At 35.1% G+C, this 22,213-nt stretch overlaps 1 pseudogene; it reads right to left on the reverse strand.

Annotated features, from left to right (window-relative positions):
* Nucleotides 1–3,797: 3,797 nt before the first annotated feature.
* Nucleotides 3,798–21,813, reverse strand: LOC112642722 (exportin-4-like; annotated as a pseudogene).
* Between the last annotated feature and the right edge of the window lie 400 nt (nt 21,814–22,213).

The raw sequence follows: 22,213 nt of genomic DNA on the forward strand, positions 1-22,213 counted from the left end.
TCTTGTCTTTTTGATTATAACCATTCTGACAGGTATAAGGTGATATTTCCTTATGGTTTTAATTTGCAGTTCCCTGATGATCAGTGATGTTGAGCATCTTTTCATGCATCTTCTGCCCATCTGTATGTCTTTTATTAAGATTTTATTTATTTATTCATTCATGAGAGACACAGAGAGAGAGGCTGAGACAGAGGCAGAGGGAGAAGCAGGCTCCATGCAGGAAGCCCAATGTGAGACTCGATCCCAAGACTCCAGGATCCTGCCCCGAGCCAAAGGCAGATAGATGCTCAACCTCTGAGCCATGCAGGCATCCCTATCTGTATGTCTTTAGAAAAAATCTCTATTCAGGTCCTCTGCTCATTTTTTAAATTGGATTATTCACTTATTTTTGGTTTTGAGTTGTGTAAGTTCTTTATATATTATAGATGCTATCAATTTTTTAAAGTACTTTTCTGTAAATACATTTCCAGAGGGACTCTCCACTTAAGGATATTCAGAATAACAATATTTTTCCCTTTATAAGTACTTATTTTTCTATTCAGACACACTTTTGCAAATAGCTAATCCATTTATTTTCTCATAGTTCTATGCTCTTTCCACTTGGATTCTGGCTATATTTCTACATCAGATTTATTGTTGGAGAACAGTTTGATCTGCACAAAAACATTTAATCCTCAGTATTGAACAAGAACCTATATTACTTGTGAGACCTTAGGCAAGTTATGTAACCTCTACTTCAGCTTTCCTATCTGTAAACCAGTGATACCAATAGCATCTAACTCATAAATTTGTTGTGAGGAGTAAGTAGGTTCATTTAATAAAAGAGGGGGGAAGTATCCAGGACCTGAGAAGCACTTTCTGGGTGAATGTAAGCTATTAGAATGTTTCCACCTTACAGAAGTGGATTTTCTTATACTCTGATAATTGAAACTGATTAAAAAATAATCCCCCCAAAAGCATAATCAGACCTATCAACACGAGAACAGACTGATAGTTATCAGAGGTAAGAGGGGTGGGGAGATGGACAAAATGGATGAAGGGGAGTGGGACAAACAGGCTTCCAGTTTTGAAATGGATAAGTCATGGGAATGAAAGGTACAGCATAGGGAATATAGTCACTGGCATTATAATAGCATTGTAGGGTGACAGATGGTAGCTACACTTGTGGGGAGTTGTAGCATAATATAAATTTGTTGAACTACTGCTGTACACCTGAAACTAATGTAACAGTGCATGCCAACTATACTCAAAAAAGACAAGTATATAAAAATTAAAAATCATCACCCCAAACATGCTGCTAGACACCTTTATCATTTTCCATTGAGATACTATTTCCAAGAAAGTAAGCATCCATTATGGTATAATCCTTTTTTCCACCCTTTATTGTTCAGAATTGTAAAATACAGGAAGGTACATTCTTTTAGGTGAAGAACCTAATTTTCAGTTGGCATTAGCCTTTGGTACATTAATCTATAATTGCAAATCCACAAAGAAAAAGTACTTTTTTAATTCCCTATCAAAAGGTCAGTTAGCTTGTCTTTTAGTGAATGGTCAACTCTTACTTCTAGTAACAAAAAATTCTTTATAAATTTTAGCAAACCATCTAACCTAAACTGGGTCATATTTGTACCTTTATTTCTGTGTACTGAGGTAAAAGTTTTTTTTTTTTTAATATATCACAGAAGAGACTTCAAGGCAAATGCCTAATTGATTTTGTTGTTTCATGATAAAATAGTATTACTTATGGTTTTAAACTTCTGATAAAATGAGTAGTAATGTAGCTTTTGACAGGTACATGTTTAAAATACTTTATTTTCAGTAGAGTTCAACTGCATTTTGTTTTCCATGTTTTCATATCATTAGAAATCAAACATCTATAAAAAGCATTCTCATGCAACAGCCTTCTATTTCTGGAAAGTAGGTTATTTCATTTCTTAAGATCCCAAGATGAGATTTCACTCTCATGCCATCTGGCAAGATAATAAGATAACATCTAAAATCAATACTTTAATATGATCCTGGCTAAAAACTAGCCTCAATGAGAATTAATGGCATATGGCTAAAGCTTAAGAGAAAAAAAAAAGGGGGGGCTAATGTTACTTTTAAAAAATGCACATTCAAAGAAAAGAACTCAGTTGTTTTTTTTTTTTTTTTTTAAGGAGAAAAACAAAGTAAAGATATTGGAATTTTTTATCAATTCAGAACAATTGTTGATTGCATATTATTAAAATATTTTATAAAAATCTCAAATATCTTGTGTTTTAATCTTTTAAATCCTTTAGTCTTTTAAGCCAATAAATAAAACTATATTTTAATTAATAAAATTAAATAAAACATAAAATGAGAAAAGCACGTGCAAAAATATCTATACTTAGGGTAAACTAAAAAAAAAAAAAACAATGAAATTATAAAAACATAGCAAAAAGAACAAAGGCCATAGAAATTATACACAACACAAATTCTGTATTTGTATTTATGATCCAATAATGCATATATGTTTTAAATTGAAATGAGAAAAGGGGGAGGAGTGTGTTTAGATGAATGCCGCAAGTGCTGACCTTAATCTCCAAACGTTCTATGTGTTCCTTAGGGATGAGGTGTAGGTGGAACTGATATTCTACTTAATTATACTGAGGTTGAAAATAAAAGCTATGATTTCAACCCTTTGGCTGAGTCTGTTTTATGATCCTAAATGTTATCAGTATTCGAAAATACTCTCTTCATAAATAAGAGTGTCTTCTTAAGTTATTCACTCTGTATTTTATGCTTGTACTTTATTTTTTTATTTTTTATTTTTTGCTTGTACTTTAGATGGAGCTTGTTTTTTCTGTCATCCAGACCGTTTATATACTTAGTGATTTTTTAAAATATTTTTTTAAAGAATAATTTAGGTTCACAGCAAAATTTAACAGAAGGTCCAAAGATTTCCCATCTACCTACTACTCCCATGTTTGCATAACCTCGCTCATTATCAGTATCCCCCACCAGAGTGGTACCTTTGTTAAAATTGCTAACCTGCATTGACACATCAGAGTTTATTTATTTTTTATTTCTTTAAAGATTTTATCTATTTATTCATGAGACACACCCAGAGAGAGAGAGAGAGAGAGAGAGAGAGAGAGAGAGAGAGAGGCAGAGACACAAGCAGAGGGAGAAGCAGGCTCCATGCAGGGAGTCTGATGTGGGACTCGATCCTGGGACTCCAGGATCATGCCCTGGGCCGAAGACAGTTGCTAAACTGCCAAGCTATCCAGGGATCCCTACACATCAGAGTTTACAGGAGAGCTCACTCTTCGTGTTTTACATCCTACATATTTGGACAAATTTATAATGTCATGTGTCCACGTTTAAAATATCATACAGAGTAGTTTCCTTGCCCTTAAACTTTTCCGTGTTTTACCTCTTCATCCCTCCTTCTCCTCAACCTCTGACTCCCATGGATGTTTTTATTGTCTCTGGAGCTCTCCCTTTTCCAGTATCACAGAGTTAGAATCTCGCAGCATGATATAGTCTTTTCAGAATTGTTTATTTCACTTAGTAACATGCATTTTTTCTATGTGTTTTCATGACTTGATAGCTCGTTTCTTTTTAGCATTGAACGATATTCCATTTTATGGACATATTACACTTTATCCATTCGCTGACTAAAGGGCATCTTGGTTGTTTCCAAGTTTTGGCAATTATGAATTAAACCACTATAAACATTCAGGGACAGGTTTTTGTGTGGAAATAAGCTTTCAGTTTCTTTGGGTAAATGCCAAGGAGCTTGATTTCTGGATCGTATGGTAAGCATATGGTTATTTTTCTAAAAAGCTACCAAACTGTCTTTCGAAGCGGCTGTACCATGATGCATCCTCACCAGCAATGAATGAGAGTTCCTGTTGCTCCACATGCTCTCCAGGGTTTGGTGTTGTTGGTTCCAGATTTTGGTCACTCTAACAGGTGTACGGTAATATCTCATCATTGTTTTCATTTGCACTTCCTTGATGGCATATGATGTTGGGCATTTCATATGCTTATTTATCAACTTCACATGTTTAGTGAACTGTTAACATCTTTGAGCTATTTTTGAATCTGGTTGTTTCCTGACTGCTGAGTTTTAATCCTATTTAGTAAACTTTGGTTAACAATCTGTTACCAGATATGTCTTTTGCAAATACTTTCTCCCAGTCTACAGCTTATCTTTTTGTTCCTTGGTGCATAATTCTTTTTATGCATTGTTTGATTTGTTTTGTTACTATTTTGTTGAGGAGTTTTGCATGTATGTTCTTTTTAAAAAAATTATTAATTAATTCATGAGAGACACACACAGAGAGAGGCAGAGACACAGGCAGAGGGAGAAGCAGGCTCCACACAGGGAACCCGATGTGGGACTCAATCTCTGCACCCCAGGATCAGGTCCTGGGCTGAAGGGAGGCACTCAACCACTAAGTCACTCAGGCATCCCTTGGATGTATGTTCATGAGAGGTATTATCTAGTTTTGATATTAGGATAATGCTTACTTCATAGAATGAGTTAGGAAGTATTCTCTATCTTTCTGTCTTTTGAAAAAGATTATACACAATTGGCATAGTTACTTCCTAAAAGTTTGGAAGAACTCACTAGTGAACCCACCTGGGACTAATATTTTCTATTTTGGAAGGTCATTAAATATTGAATTAATTGTTCAATAGATACAGGCTTATTCAACTTATCTATTTCTTTTTGTATGACTTTTGATAGATTGTGCCTTTCAAGGAGTTGGTCCATTTTAACTAAGTCAACAAATTCGTGGGCATTGAGTTGTTCATAGTTAACAACTTTGTAAAATCTGCTTGAACAATAACTTGGAGTGTATCTATTTATTTAATAAGATTTGAGACTTTGTCTAAATCTTGTATTTCTAATAATATTTGCACTCTATATTTTAATCTATATTATTATTTTAGCCCATACAAGTTTAGAACTGTCTTAAATTTGTTTCAATGTTCTTTTTATTTTGTCATAATTCTATTTATAGTAATTATGTCATCTATAGTTTATTTTGTCTCATGTTAACACCTCAGGATGCTGTGGCTGACATTTGCTTGGAATATATTTTGTTTATATAATTTTACTTTCATGCTTTCAGTATCTTCTAGTTTTATAGGTGTTTCTTAATAGTAGTAATTTTTGTTTGTTTTGATTTTCTCCTTTGAAAAATGTTTGAACTATAAGATTCCATGTACATTTATTATAGTGACATAAATTCGGGCTTAAACACACAATGCTACTCTGCCTTTCCTATTTTCCCCATTTATCTTTTATATTATCTTAATTTTTTATCATCTTGTATTTCTTTTTTTTAATGATAAATTTATTTTTTATTGGTGTTCAATTTGCCAACACCCACTGGGTGCCAACACCCAGTGCTCATCCCGTCATCATCTTGTATTTCTTTATCAATTTGTGGTTCTGGAAATCTTAGCATATGTATTTATGTTTTAATTTGCAGTTAATATATGTATTCTTTGAACACAAAGATCTCAGAGTATTTCAACAGAAACAAAGACCTCTTTGAAATGATACACTATTGTTTTCAAATATTTAAATTCCAACTTATCTTGCTATACCCCATGAAACATTATTTTTTATTGTTTTATAAAATCGGTGCTTGAGAGACTTAGCTGTACACTTGTAACTTTCTTTGGCCTGGTTATGAACTGAAGGTTTATGCCCTTCTCCTAATTCATATGTTGAAATCTTAACCCTCAATATGATGATATTATGGGTTGGGGATCTCTGGAAGATGATTAGGTGATTAGTGAATAAATTATAAGAGAGGAAGGAGATTTATAATATACAAAAGAATCTAAGTAATTCCTAAAGATAAATGACATTCTGTAACTGATCTTCAGGAGTCAAAGTTAGGAGTTATACATTGGCGGGCATGTTGGCTCAGAGCACAAAAACACATCAAGGGTGTTGATACCAATTACTCAGAGGCAAAGGGAGTTTAAGTTGTTGATCTAGTCTCAGAATGAAAAATTCAGGTTCTTTGGAGGATAATTATATTCTTTGCAAGTCTGATGCTGGAAGCTTTTGCAAGAGATCTAGTACATCGCTTGCATTCTAAGAATAAAGGCTGAGTATTACATTTTCCGGTTTTGTTTTCCTGATGGTCTGGATTTTTACATATTGTGTCTAGGCCTCATTTTTTTTTTTTCCTTTTCTGTTCCTGCCTAAAATTTGGATGAAATTCTGGAATTTGTGGATTGGTGTCCTTCTTCAGCTCTGGATTATATTCAGTCAATATATCTTCATATATTGTCACTGTTACATTCTCTTTTATTTTCCTTCTGAATCTCAAATTAAATATATGTTGGAGGTTTTCTATTCATTTTCTTTTTTCATTTTTTATATTTATTTTTTTATTAGAGTTCAATTTGCCAACATATAGCATAACACCCAGTGCTCATCCCATCAAGTGCCCCCCTCAGTGCTCATCACTCAGTCACCCCCACCCCCCACCCCCGCGCACCTCCCTTTCCACCACCCCTTGTTCATTTCCCAGAGTTAGGAGTCTCTCATGTTCTGTCTCCCTCTCTGATTACTCAGCAATTTTCTTTTTTCAATTTATTTATTTATTTATTACACAGAGAGAGTAAAAAAGCACAAGTAAGGGGAGCAGCAGAGAGGGAGGCAGAAACAGGCTCTCCGTTGAGCAGGAGCTCAACACATGCGGGGCTTGATCCCAGGACCCCAGGATCATGACCTAAGCCAAAGACAGATGCTTAATCCACTGAACAACCCAGTCATCCCTGTTCATTTTCTTGAACAACTTATCTGCTTAAATTATTTGAGGCCTGGGACAAAGGTTTGCTTTTCAAAAGGAAATTTGTGTGTAAGAACCATTAGTGTTAAACATATTATAGTAAAGACTGCACTTAATAATGATAATGTAAATTGAGGCTACTATCTCTTGTGAGACATGCAACAGTAATTCTTTTCAGCTGAGATCCTCCTTTCTCTTCCATAAAGTATTCCCATATGTTTTCTGCTTCATGTTTGGAGATTCTCCATCACACTTAGGTGTACAGTGACTGATAAGGCCACATAATTTGATATTTAAGTCCATTTGAGAACCAAGAATAGAATACTCTTACTTCAAAATATTTTGTTTTATTTGTATTTATTTATTTTTTAAAGATTTTATTTATTTATTCATGAGAGACACACACACACACAGAGAAAGAGAGAGAGAGAGAGAGAGAGAGAGAGGCAGAGACACAGGCCGAGGGAGAAGCAGGCTCCATGTAGGGCGTCTGATGCGGGACTCGATCCCAGGACTCCAGGATCACGCCCTGGGCTGAAGGCAGGTGCTAAACTGCTAAGCCACCCAGGGATCCCCTCAAAATATTTTAGAGTATGAACGTAGACAGTCCCTAAGTGAATATGGAGCTATAATGAAAATATATTTGTACTATAATATTAAATTTAAATCAAGTATAACACAGAAACTCTTTTACCACATGTTTGTTTTTCAGTTAACTTAAAACAAAAAGGATAAATTGTCTCTTTATTTCAAAAACCTATTTTTGTTTCCATGTATTATTGCATTAATGACAATGGAGTATAACCTGATGTGAAGATTATATTTTATGCTTAGAGTCCTCAAGTTAGTGACATGATTAGATTGTCATGTTGGAAAAATCATGGTGGCAGTAGAATTATAGAATTTATTAGAATTAGAATTTATTAGAATTATACAGTGATAAAATATTTAAATACCTCTGTCTGACCAGTTATGGTAAATAAGAGTGTGGCAGTCACTTGAGTCTTGGCAAATCCCTGATTGCTGGGCCCAACCCCCAGAATTTTGATATAGTAGGTCTGAGATGGGATTCTCAAAGTTGCATTTTTAGTAAGTTTCCAAGCACTGCTGGTCATTGCAGTAGAATATAATGTGTGGGAAATTAGTCCTCACCTAACCTGAGGAATGTTGAAGAATGTGACTAATCATACGTACAGTCAAGTAAATGTACAGTCAGGAGCAACCATAGGATATATTGATAAAAGAGTTACATAAAATAAGATATCAAAGTAAGCTTAATATGTCTACTGATACAAACTGAATAACTTTTGTGTGCTAAAGTTTGACAGTAGCTTTAGTTCCAGATAAATAGTACTCAAAATCCATTGAGACGTTTTAGTCAATTAAGGACTACTTATATACATGCACAATGATTTATTTTATCAATAATAAACATAGCCTATTCTATAATTATGAATTGGCATATTCCTCTGGGTATTGATTTCTTGCTTCTCTAGAAAACTCCATAAAATATTGCTTTCAAGAAGGCATTTTCTCTACCCCACTCTTGCTATATTTTCCTTTATCTGTGTCTCTCCTGCCATTTTCTGTGTTTGTGTGTGTGTGTGTGTGCTTTCTCTGCATCTCATGTTCTCTTTTTGCCTCAACACCACAGAACACTATTCCATAGGTTTTAGTTGCTTCTTAGAGATGTAGAAACAGTGCTCCAATGTGCTGGCTTCATAGGAGCGAGTCAAGAAAAGGCATAATGCCCTTCACTAACCTTTCTCCAGGGAAGATATAAATCTATCCCTTAATTCTCCAAAGCACAAGTTACATAGTTATCATGGCTTTATCAAACACTTGGTGTTACAAGGCAGAAAGAACACTAGAAAGAGTAAAACCTAACATTTAACCTGTAAGATGAATATATAAACCCTCAGAGCTCAGGGGCACAATCTCCTGCATAAATTCCCTACTTCTAGTTCCCAGTCCAATTCTAGGCTAATTTACTACTTCAGGTTTTGCCTTCTCAATCTACTCTTCCCAGAAAACTGTCTCTGGTCTTCTGCCCAAAGGTGCGTTGGCCTGAAATCTCCATTTTGATCTATGTGGATCTTCTTTGACAGACAAACCCTCATGATTGTCTGGGAGAAGAGGAAAGAAAGGCAAAAGTTAAAGATGACTATGGCATATCACACAGATATTTACTGTGCAAGTAATGAAGTGTTAAGCCTTGGGTCCCTTCTTTCATGGACATGGCCCAAGTTTTTGGGAGGAATCCTAGCAATGTGTCCATTAGTTTGTGAAACATTTCCAAAAAATAAGATATTTTAACAATAACATGTTAAATCTACCATCACTTTCCATTCTCTATTTTATTTTTTTATCAGATTTCCTCTTGTGTATAATGGTACTGGAATGGTGATAGGCCCTTTTTTTTTTTTTTTTTGTTGGGGGATCCAACTTAGAGGAAAATGAATAAGAGACAGATTTAGTTTGGAAATAGCCTAATGCTACTTATAAATATATTTATTCCTGGTTGTCCTTATGTAGAAAAGACTCCTAGGAATGTTCTATCTCCCACTGTGCTAAGTCACATAGCATTGTGCTACGATGCGCACAGGAGGTATGGACTTGTGAAAGAAAAACAGATATGAGATGCACAGAGTCAGAAGGTGTTCAGTGGAAAAGTCTTTCCATCAAAAGAAATATATAAAGATCTGCATGAATAACCCAAAGTGAAATTTTCACCTTCCAGAAACATGCTTGGTATTGTAATGAAGGAATCTAGAATTTAACATATTTTTTATTAGAGTCATGTGAATTGAACTTATTTAAAGGATTGTTGTGCTTTTAAACCATAGCATTTAAAACCATAGCAAACTCACAGCATTACAGTAGAAATAAACACAGACCACTTAAATGTGAACAAACATGGGCTGTTTGTTAAGAGATTGCTATAGCAAGGGAGTCAGCCACTGTAGAAAGCAAGATGAAGTCACTCATGTCAAGTAGTTAATTTATGTCAAGCAGGGATGCAAGCAACCAAGAAGTTAAGACCAGATATCTCTGAAATCAGCTCTGGCTGATGACACACTCACAACTGATAACTGGCAGAAACAGAAGAGGTCTGCAAAGCCTCCCTTTATAAAGGGAGGATCTTTGGAGCAGACTGTCAGACTTTCTTGACACTGACCCTTTCACGTCTGATCACATTTTAAAAAGGCAGCTGCCACTGAAAGCATTGCCCAGTTGATCTCTGAACAGAACAGAGATCCTCTGCTGCTGACAATAATAAGCAGTAAGTGCCAAGAGCTGACCCTGACCAGACCCAGGCCTTATCTCAACTATGTGCTCATAGACTGACTTCAAGTTATCCACTGTGCTATCTTGTTTGTATCATGGGACTTTTCTCTTGCTTTGCATTGTGTTGTGTGTAAGAAGCCAAGTTTAAATACGTAGTGAAACGTCATTGAGTTTGGAATCCTGAACCTGCTTTATAATTATGCTAACCTTCCTTCATGCCTGAATACAGCTGACCTTGTAGAAAGACACGACTCTTGTGTGCACCTTCAGGATGTTGTCATGACAGCTTCCCATTCTTGAATTTGGCAGAGACTTGAAGGCAGGGGCTGGGAAAGCTTTATAGTAAGACACGAAGAAGACTTCAGGTATGCTCTGAAGGCTGTTGACATGGAGCAACCATACAGAAACAGGGCATCCTACGTGATTAGTTAAATACCCATAGTTGGCTTTTTCCAGTTGGTCTTAAGTTGGAAAAGGAAGCAAAAATTAGTGGAGCTGTCAGTTATAAATCAAAACCCAGTTGTTTGGGGCCAAATAATATAAGGGTTATTGGTTAGCTGCTTGGACTAGTTGCTAAGGATAGTAGTCTGTCTTCCTATTCTGATTATTATAGATAGTAGGCTGACTTCCTGAGTTCATTACTGCAGATTATGGGTTAGAGTTATATATATATATATATATATATATATATATATATATATATATAGTCTGACTATTGTCCTTTTGTATTTAATCTCTCAGTACTCTAGAGAATATTTGTGTCTGATTCCAACATCCTTTGTTTTGGGCATCCAAAATTTTTTGAATACATCTGTATCTGATGCATCTTGTCCCGATGACATATGACATTTTGGAATGGTGTTTATGCTATCCATCAACTTATTTAATTTTAGAAATTATGGTAATTGCTTTCTCAGTGGAAACTATCTTTTATATTTAACTTTTATATTTGTAATTTTGTTTTTTTTTTCCTAAGATTTTATTTATTCATGAGAGAGAGAGAGAGAGAGAGAGAGGCAGAGACACAGGCAGAGGGAGAAGCAGGCCCCATGCAGGGAGCCCGATGCAGGACTCGATCCCAGGTCCCCAGGATCAGGCCCTGGACCGAAGGCAGTGCTAAACTGCTGAGCCACCCAGGCTGCCCTATATTTGTAATTTGGATAATATTCCCTGGGAAGCCTAACCCCCAGATGTAAAAGCCTCAGATCCAAATTTCAGGGTCTACTTCTGCTCAAAGATTCTAACTTGTGGAGTTGGGCCCTTAGTGCTATTTATCTTGATGCAAATGACTGAAAGAGATACTGAGGACATGAATACAATTTTTATTAAAACACATTCATCCTTCAATACTTATTAAATTTATTAAATTTACCTAAACAGAGATAGGTACTCTTTTATGTAAGACTCTGAGTATCTACTAAAATACATGGTTCTGAATTGGATCACATTAGGAAATAATACGGATAGAAGAGAATGTAGGACCAAGATTTGAAGTTTGTCAATATTTTCAAGTTTTGTTGAGGAAAAGATTCATTTAAAAAGAGAGAAGAGGTTGATGGAAAGCACTGTAACCTTCTGTATTGCTTGAATTCACCTTTGGAGTAAAGGGATCTCTTGTTTGAATCAAACATTTCAATGGGTCTTCTCTGTTCACAGTTAAAATCAAGACCCTATTCAGGAACATTCAATAGGGTTCTAACTACTCTGCATAATAATTTAAAAAGATTTCTTTATTGTGTGCCTGGTAATAGGTAACATCTTTCAAATGTGATTGCCTTTAGGAGCTTTTTCCCCTTAATATAGATTTGTACTTTGCTGCCTGTGTAAATTGTTATTAGAATCAATTGTATTCTCTCCAGGAGATTAGGAGCAAATCCATAGGAAATGGGGCTTATCTTGAACACATATTATTGGGGCACATAGGAGTTGACCAGACTGATAATGTCAAACCACTCTGGACTTTTCTACTATATTCCTTATAAGGGCACTCCAGATTGAATAACTCAGGCTTTGCAAAATGCACTATTATCAGCATTCTCTTTTTAGTGATTTTCCCTCTGAAAGAAATGACCATTCCACCTGTCAAGTAAGACACTCTTACAATTCAGGGCCTGATGGGAGAAGTATTTTGTAATAAGGTGGCATAAAAAAAAAAAAAGGGGGGGGACTGCAAACAGATTTAGGAGTTTGAGGAAGGCTTCTCAGAAAAACTGACTTCTAAACAGTGTTTAGTTTGGCAGGGAAAAAAAAAAAAAGACAGGTAGAAGGTGTGGGGGCAACATTCTTAGTACAGACAATAGTATATACAAAATTCTACAGGCAAATGTGATTTACAGGTTGTGCAACTAAGGAAAGGGCAGGACAATGAATCTGGATCAAAGAATTAAAAAGGCATTATCAAAAGTTGTAGTTGCCAGGCTATTATCAGAGAATCTTTTCAGGGATGTGTCATGCTAAATTTGAGAATTGAAATTTATCATTAGAATCCCTTTAATTTTATTTTTGGTGATAATGTTTTTACCTTACCTTGATATATGAAGTAACACTTCAGAGGCTGTGACAATTTTGTTTGCGAAAAAGTGTATTTGATCTCACTAACCATGAGATCTGCAAATATCTCAAAGGTAAAGCAAAAAGGGATTTTTTTTTTTTAATAAGGAGGGTTTGAACAAGATTAGAAAGAATGGGTATGGGAAAGTGGGATAAAAAGATAATATAATCAGATAGTTGATTAGGGAATGTTTTTCCCTGAGGTAAGTTTATGTTCTAGAAGGGCTGTTGGGAAGGGGTCTTATGCTAGCTCAGAGTGGGAAGCAGGGGGTCAAAGTCCAGGAACCAGGAAGAAGGAAAGAAACTTACTGAAGTTTGGTCAAGTCAAGACATCAGATATTTTAAGGAGATTAGTCAGTGAGTTCAAACAATTCAGCTAATCATTTATGAGAAAAAGAATGACAAATTGTAGAGCCTGTATCTAGCCTTCTCATAGGTTAACAAGTGAAGTATTCTTGAATCTTAACCATATCATATGGGGAAGAATGATACTTGTTTTAAACCATTCCGGGAAAACAAAGGTGTGTAGAGAGAGAGAGGGGTTATTTAATTGTAATGTTTTCCAGGATCATAGGGCTTGAGCTAAGTTCTACTTTGTTCCTATCACATTGGTGGGGATGCAGAACAGGAGATAGACATAGGTCAATCACGAAAACAAAAAAGATTCTTGCAAGGGACAAAGTTGAAAGCTTTTTTCAGTGATAGACCAGGCCTGTGAATTTCAGAGAGATAACGGACTAAATAACTCAGCAGAATCAAAAAACAAATTTATTGATAGCATGCGATTCTACAACATGAAAAAAATGATTCTACAAAATGAATAAAAATTATTTAGAAAAGTAACACTTCTAAACAGTAATGTATTTAATAGCAAACCAAAGATAAAGTTTAAGATTTCATAGGTAAAACAAATATGGTTAATAAGAAATGTAAGGTCATGAGAATGAAGACAAGTGTGTTGAATAAATTATCTAACTAGACATTGAGTTTGTCAAGTATGCCTGTTAGAATAGGCTAAGAGAAACTGAGGTAGTTGACAGCCTCAGTATCTCAGTGAGTTAAAATAATAAAAGTTTATTCCCTGCTCATGTTATATCTATTTTGGGTTAGCAGAAGGTTTTGTTTGTTACCATATAAATATTTTCTGAGACCATCTCTTTCTTACAGTTAGTTGTCAACTGTAGCCAACACATCTAGCATTTTTCCTAAATCTATGAGTTCACAAAATACATTTCCCATCATAGAATTATAGCAGGTAAGAATTTAACGATTTTGCCACTATATAATATGGATTGCCATCCTTCCATCTTACCATAACAGTTTCTTAGCACATGTAGTCAGCTTATAAAACAATAGTACATATGTTAATTCTTCTTTTGTACATTACAAAACATTTAGACAGAAGCAGTAGCCATCATCTCAATTATTGCTTGTTGCCATACCAGTAGGGAAGAAGACCCTAGAGGAGCACAAATTAGCAATGGAATTCTCTGACTAGGAAGTGAAGAGATCACTTCTGCTCACAATTCTTCTGTTAGAACAGGGGGTCATTCATGTAATCTTAACATGTGTCCAGCAGGAGGAGAGGCAGAAATATTTGGTTATTAACATTAATGACAATTGTGGAAATTAAAGTAGTAGAATTCAGGAAAGAAAAGGAAACTAGAAGATAAATGTCTAGGACCTTGATTTTTATGGGAAAATGATTATTAGGATAGATATGAGTGAAATAGACTAATCAAAATGAGCTTCAAAAGCATGAATTTTTTTATTTTTTATTTTTTATTTATTTATTTTTTACATAAGAGTAGAGGAGTAAAGGTTCAGAAGTGATTTTGAGTAACAAAAGTAATGCTGACTCCCTCACCTCAATACATGCCTGATTTGGTTATTCTGATGGTGTGGGTAAATAAGTACTCTAATAAAGAGGACTTTGATGTAAATAATATTTTGAGGAAATGTCTAGGTTCATTAGGGAAAAATTGGAGACATTTTTATTCTACAAGTTTTATTACGTTATACGTAATAGAAAATAAGTTTCAAAAGATATAATGGGACAGATTTTGGGTGAAGGTCATAGGTGGAATAGTTTAAGGTATGGAAAGAAGCAAAATGGACCACTGTATTTTTTTCAGAGCCTAAGGATAAGAAACATGGCTGAAATTAGCTGATTCTAGGAATGTGAATAATAAAGGTGGAAGGAAAATAAATTACAAAGTCCACAAACTCATATGAAGTTCTTGACCATAGTTCCTGAATCCCTTAATGGTATCAAACTATAGGCTCCTGGTATTAACTTCTTTTATTATTCTTAGGATGGAGAAAACTCAAGCTCTCTTTTTTTGTAAGCCCACTAAAGTCTTAATAACTTCATTCATCTTATTGAACACAGTTATCAGAGAATTATTTTCTATCAAACAGGCACCAAAATTCAATTAATATTTCATGATTATTGGAAGGAAATATTCCATCAGGAAGTTTTCCCTTACTTCTCCATTTGAAGAACCATGACTCTGTATGCTTCCACAGTCATACGGGCCTACATAGCTGGTCCCCTACTTCTACATGATTCAGTCCACTTTTAACACTGCAACCATTTTAAAATAGAAATCAGAATGCCACAACTCTAGTCAAGCTCTGCGATAGCTTCCATTTTAACCCAAGTAAATGCTAAAAGCCTTATACTGTCCCTCAAGTTTTTGTATGATCTCATCTCCTTTTTTATTTCCTCGGTCTTGTTCATTCTACATGTTATCTTGACCTTCTTATATTTCAGTATATTCATGTGGCGGGCTCCTGTGTTTCAGACTTGGCACTGGCTTTTTCTTTGTCCTGGGATACTCTCCTGAGATAGCTATTATAGCTAACTACACCATGCATTTCAAGTCTTTGCTAAAACCATCCTTATCAAATAAACTTTGCAAAGATAGTTTAAATTGCCACCTTTATATTTTGGACATCCTTATTGTGCCTTATTTCTTTCTATTATGCTTATCAACTTATGTACAATATAATTTTTTTTCTTTTATTGCATTATTGCTTTATCATCTTTTTTCCTTGCTATAATGTAAGCACCATAAAGGAAGATATTTTTATATTTTCTGTTCTGTTCACTTAGGAACCGTAAGAGTGGTAGGCACTTAATAGTTACTTATGGAATGAATTATGCTAACCAGACTTGGTCTAAGAATCATATTTAAGCCAATTTATCTTAGTTTTCAGTGAAGGGGCCAAAGATCAGGGAAAAAAATTGATGCCAAGGAGACTTGAAACGGTATTTAAAGTATGTAACACATTTGCCACTTTGCATATTTAGAAAAGAGATTTTTATAAAGTCTAATATATTTGAAGTAATGCACTAATGTTTACCTTTCAATAAGATTGAAGCCTAGGACATTTTTATAAAGTTGAAAGTGCAATTTATCTTTTATTTAAGATAAAGAGTTGCACAAGAGACAACACAATTGAATTGCCGAATTTACCTTCAGTTATCTACATGTGCAAGACAGGTTGCATTTGTCAAATTACCTGCTCAAATTTGTAATCCTCGTTTAATTTATTTGTTTTCATTGTTTTGTGTACCTGCTCAAGAGTATAAAATAATGTGCACTAGAATTGATTTCAGAAAGTCCTAATACAGATACTTATTTTAATCACATATATATTCTGAGGAACACTGATTTCTTTCTTTCTTTTTCTCTTTTTCTCCTCTTTTTTTCTCTCCCTCTGACACTCTTTCTGTCTTTCCATCTTTTAAACAAGTAATCCTAGAACGGCTGGATTTTCATATAAAAAAACAAAAATTAGAAAAAAAGAAACTCAACATGTTTCAAACTTATACCTTAAACTTTATACAAAATTAATTCAAATAAGATTGTAAACTTAAATGTAGAATATAAATTTATAAAACTTTTAGCAAATAATACACTGGAAATCTCTGTGACACTGGGCTAGGCAAATTTTTTTTTTTAGTACAACAGCTAAAGGATGCTAAATATAAAATAAAAATTGAGAAATTGCTGTTAAAGACTCTATTCAGAGTATTAAAGTATTAAAACACGTATTAGGAAGAAATACAGATATTTCTTGACTATGATGGGCTATGTCCAATACACTCATAAGTTGAAAATATCATAAATTGTAGATGCATTTAATACACTTAATATACTGAACATCACAGTTTAAACCTAGCCTCTAAAATGACACAATCATTTAACACAAAACCTATTTTAAAATAAAATGTTGAATATCTCATGTAATTTAATGAATACTGTACTGAAAGTGAAAAATAGAATGGTTGTATGGGTACAGAATGACTTAGGGGTATCCTTGTGTTTGCATGGCTGATTGGAAGTTCTGGTTAATTGCTGCTCCCCAACATCATAAGAAAGTATTGTTCCACAGAAAGCCAGTCCTGGAAAAGATTGAAGTTCAAAATCTGAGATACAGTTTCCACTGAATGCAAATCACTTTTGCACCATAGCATAGTTGAAAAATTATAAGACAAACCACCATACTGGAAAGTACCTATTTGCAAATCATATATCTTATAAATAATTTGTATCTAGAATATATAGAGAACTCTCAAAACTCAACAATAAAAAAATAATTATAGAAGATCTGACAAGAAAGGTCACCAAGGAAGATAAACAGATGACAAATAAGCATATAAAAAGATGCTCAAAGTCATTAGTCATTAGGGAAATAAACTGCAAGCATACTAAGATGCCACTAAATAGCCATTAGAATGAGGAGGGAAAAACTGACAGTACTATGTGCTGGAAAAGAATTCAGTCTTGAAATCTCACATATAACTGGTTAATGTACAAAATGATACAGCCATTATGAAAAATGTGGTAGTTTCTTATAAAGTTAAACCTATAATTATGTATGCATTCCAGACATATGTGTACCTAACAGTTTTATTCAAATCCCTAAAGCTAGAAACTACCCAAATGCCCCTCACCTGGGAAGTGGATAAATAAATGAGGGTACATCCATAATGAAATGCTATGCAGCAACAGGAAGGAGCAAGCTATTGATACACAAAATAAACTATCCATAGTCATAGATTGCTGGTGTTTTTCAGAAAAGATAAAGGTGACTTTCAAATCTCATCTTCTAAGATACTGATTTGGAAATGGAGTTGTGTGACTGCAATGAATAGAAAGGGTCATAATACACCGGAAGCTATGTAACTCTATGATGAGCTAATATTTTTTTTAATCCTTGATTTAAAAAAAAAATAGAAACAGATACTGAAATTTTGAGAATTATCCAGAATGGAGAATGCTGCTCCCTGACATAATGGATTACACGTCCTTAGAGGGAGCTAACTCAGCTAGCAAATTCATATTAATTTGGAAACCTAAATAAATCTAAGCTAAGGATATTTCTCAATTAAAGGATTAATTAGCATTCTAATTTAGATCAATCTCTTATTTATTTGGGTAGTGCAAATGGGTACCAAAATTTAACTGTCTATAAAATTAAATTGTGTAGCGAAATATGTAAACCAAGCACCCTGCCCATGTCACACATCAGAAGTGGCTGATACCTGTGGTTAGTATCTTCAATTGCCATCCAGAATATAACTAACTAATATAACTAACTGTTATAACAGAATATAACTAATAGTAATAATATCCACCCTTACAAGCCCCTAAATCTCTTACCCTTTAGACACAGATTTATTCACTAGTATCCTCAACAATAGAACAGGAGAAGGAAATATCCAGTGTCTCCTAGGTACCAGGTTCTGTGTAAGAGGGATTGACATCAACTAATGTAATCTATGTAAGGTCTTTATGCAGCAAATTTATTCTCTATTTTTAAAATGTAGAAATTGAGGTTCAGAGAGTTTATTTTATCCAAATTCACATACCTAGTAAGTGTTGGAGCTGAAAATCCATGTGATGACTGTGTTCACATGTCCGAGACCACTTCCCTCCAACTTGAAGACTTTGAAGAGTATAAGCACAACATTTCAGTAAATAGATTTTGTTAATTTCATGTAACCCAGTGGGGAAGGACAGCAGAGGGGCATCACTGAAACTTCTGACAACCTAGGTATAAATTTATAATGAGAAAATCAGTTTAGCACTTTTTAGCTAAAGAGTATTGGTAGAATTTGGGCATAGCCTATCTAATCTACACAATATATACCTATAACCATATATTTTGCAAGATAGAACACTTTCAAACACTGTCTAATTTCAAGCCAACTATTCTTTAATTCATTGGATGAATTTCAATGAAAAGTTTGAGTAATTATGAGTAATTAACATTAAAACTCTCTTATTTTAAAGAGTATTCTATTTTTTAAATCTTGTTTCACCACATATTGCTGACGTCTGTCTCTTTTTCATGGTGAGAGACTGAACTGGCTGCCAAGACAAAGAAGAGAGATTACAGAAAGGAAAAAAAAAAAAAAAACTCTTTATAGTCTTATAAACAGCATTTATAAGCCTGAATTTTAACATTACAATGGAGTAATTACCTATTGGGAATGGAAAGAAGTAATAAAATATGTCAAGTGATAACTCTAAGCTATTACATCTCCTTTTAAGAGTTTATATAGTTTGGTTTAGCTAGTTTAATTTTTTATGTAACTATTCACATTTGAAGGCTAAATCAGCCTCTACTTGCAGACTCAAGGCTATTTAAGAGAGCTTTTTAAAACGAGGCCCTATATCTCTAGGTCAACCATAGAGTTGAGATATTTTCATTTACCATGCATACATTTAGTTCTTTTCTTAACTAACGAAAGTGACAGAAGGATTCCAGCATGGATCTGAGTGATCCTTTCCCCATAAAAGTCACAATTTTTACAATAAAACAGTATTTGGTGAGAGCTATGTACCAAGAACTGTGACAATTGTGCTAAATAGGCTGCTTTAATATTTACATAAACTGTTTCGTGTTTTTTTTAAATAGGAGTTGTGATTTGTTATTTGATACATTAAACATTAAAAGATTAATTTACGAACAATCATGGTTTACAAAAGGCATTTGAAAAATGGTTATTACAAGTTTTTATTGAAATGGGTCAAATGATTTCTCATACCATGTTTTCTATAGTTTCTCTGCCATCTATGCTACAGTGCCTGGGCTCCAAATGTAGAAGCCAAGGAAAACAATCATGACTGTTTCTGTTCATTTGTTTCAGCGTGCTGGGGTACCAGGTGGGGATGTTTAAAATCTTTAAACAATTTATGTGTTTTCCTGGGAATTGTGAATAGGTAATATATGCTCCATAGGGTTTCTTTGGACCATGTGTACATTGCCAGTGTTCTGCAGCAAGTCTTCCGAGGACTCCCGCACAGCTGATCTGAAAGCTAGTTGTCATCATCCTCTTGATGTTTACTTATTTCTTCTTCCTCATAAGAAGCCACACCATTGACAGTCAGATTTCCTGTGCCATCTGGAGCAGCTAGGTGGCACTGAATATAAGAATTGAAAACTTGAGCTGCATGTTGGATAAAAAAGCCTCTACAAAAATGTTTGTCATCTTGGATCCAAGTTAGCAGGACTCCAGCAATTTGTCATACATCTCCTTGTATAGCATGACATCTTTTTTTTTATAAATATTTATTGAGTTCCTTTTTATTTATTTTATTTTTTGTATTCATGAGAGACACAGAAAGAGAGAGGCAGAGACACAAGCAGGCTCCATGCAGGGAGCCCAACGTGGGACTCCATCTCGGGTCTCCAGGATCAGGCCCTGGGCTGAAGGCAGTGCTAAACCGCTGAGCCACCCGGGCTGCCCCTACCATGCCATCTTTATCACACTTCTTCCCAATGAAGAAGTTTACCCAAAGAATTCAGTGAAGTGTGTGAGGCAGTTAACAAAGGAGAAAAGTTCATTTGGAATAGACTTTAAAACATGTGGAGGGAATACAGTTAACATCTGATTACTGCTGGGGAATCCCACAACTTCCAAATATTTTATTTCAATTCCATTGACAGTACTCAGTAATCTTCCGATAATCAACCTGTGACCTTACATGGGGGATATGGACCCATGAAGAGACGCTAACTGCACACAGCATTGCAGAGAATCTTGTGCCATATCTGAAAAAAATATTTTGATTTTTCCTGTACTGCGAAGAAAAGCTTCATAACTCTATTGTGATGAAGAGTCTCCTGCCTGGGCTCTGTTGGCTTTGACAACACATTTTGTGAGGATTCAAACATAGCTACGTAGTATCTGCCCTAATTTGGAGGAAGAAAGTTCCAGCTAAAGGCCTGATTGGCAAATACAGGGTAACTGTTGAAATATTCAAGGCATCCGAATATTAAGGTTGCTTCTCCTGATGAACTCCTGCAGAACTTCTACAGTTAATATGGAGATGGGACAAAGGTCATCTTCCTGAAAAACTCTTCAGTAGTCCTCCTGGAATCCCAAACTCAGTCTAGTGCTGCTCATGGTACTCAAAATTGAATATCCACTAAATAGTACAGTTAGAATAAAACAGGCCATGGTTTGCGTAGGGGGATTGCCTCTACTTATCAACTGGTTGACTTCACGAAAAATGCTTTTGCAGTTCATTGATTTATCTAACAATCCTCATTTTACAATTAATGCCACTGCGAACAGAATTTGCTCTCAAACGTACTCCTGGAGGTTAGGCCTTTGTAAGGCATAGATTAAAAGAAATGTTCACAGTGACCTGATGTGATCTTTTTCCAAAAGAATTCACTCTCAGGCAACTGCTTCCAGTTTGGCTATGGCAGCTTAAAAAAGAACATGGTCCATTTTGCTTTCTTTCCTTTTCTTTTCTTTTCTTTTCTTTTTTTTTTTTTTTTTTGTTTGTTTGTTTGTTTGTTTCTTCAATCTAGTGACCTTGCTTTAGCACCACAAATAGATTAGTTCCTCCCAGAAGACTCCTCGGGCAAGTGGCAGCTAATCACCTATTACAATTTTCACAGACTTTCCTCTCTCTCTTCAACTGTTTCTTCCAAAATAGGAAGTATGAAAATATGCCTGCAAACTGGAAACTGTAAATCGTGACTCTGATGTCCTAAGTGACTGGAATATGTGCTGTGTATGTTGTTTGTTCATTACTGACCCAGAAAGGTGGTGCCATCAGAACACTGTGGCCTTGTTCTCCAGCTGAGCAGTGAGTTCTACAGCTTTGCTGCAGCCATGAAGGCCTCTCCTCAATGTTGCACCATGCATTGCTTTATGAGAAGGGGTTCCAGGGCTGAACCCCTGCACGCAGATCTCTAAACTCACACCCCAGCAGAGTCTGTCCCAGCTGCCATCACTACAGTGTGTGCAGCCCCGATGGCCTCCCAACTCTGGGAGACAGAAAAGAAGGTAATCATAATGGAGCTGGCCTGGGGAGCCTGAGCCAGATTGTCTTGAAGTATGACGCCAGATGAGGCCACGGTGCTTGGCCCAGACAATGGCCAGTATAGTCTGTTTTAATCCAATTCATTTCTAAGAAAATTGAAGATTAGATAGATGAAATGATTTGCTCTGGGGGCATGCTAAAACTTAAATTCAAACCTGAGGTGTGCTTGACTCCAGCACCTGCGCTCCTTGATTATTAGTCAAAGAACAATCCACCTCACCT

Source organism: Canis lupus, chromosome 19, assembly GCF_003254725.2.
Source record: "Canis lupus dingo isolate Sandy chromosome 19, ASM325472v2, whole genome shotgun sequence".
In the NCBI taxonomy this organism is placed as follows: Eukaryota; Metazoa; Chordata; class Mammalia; order Carnivora; family Canidae; genus Canis; species Canis lupus.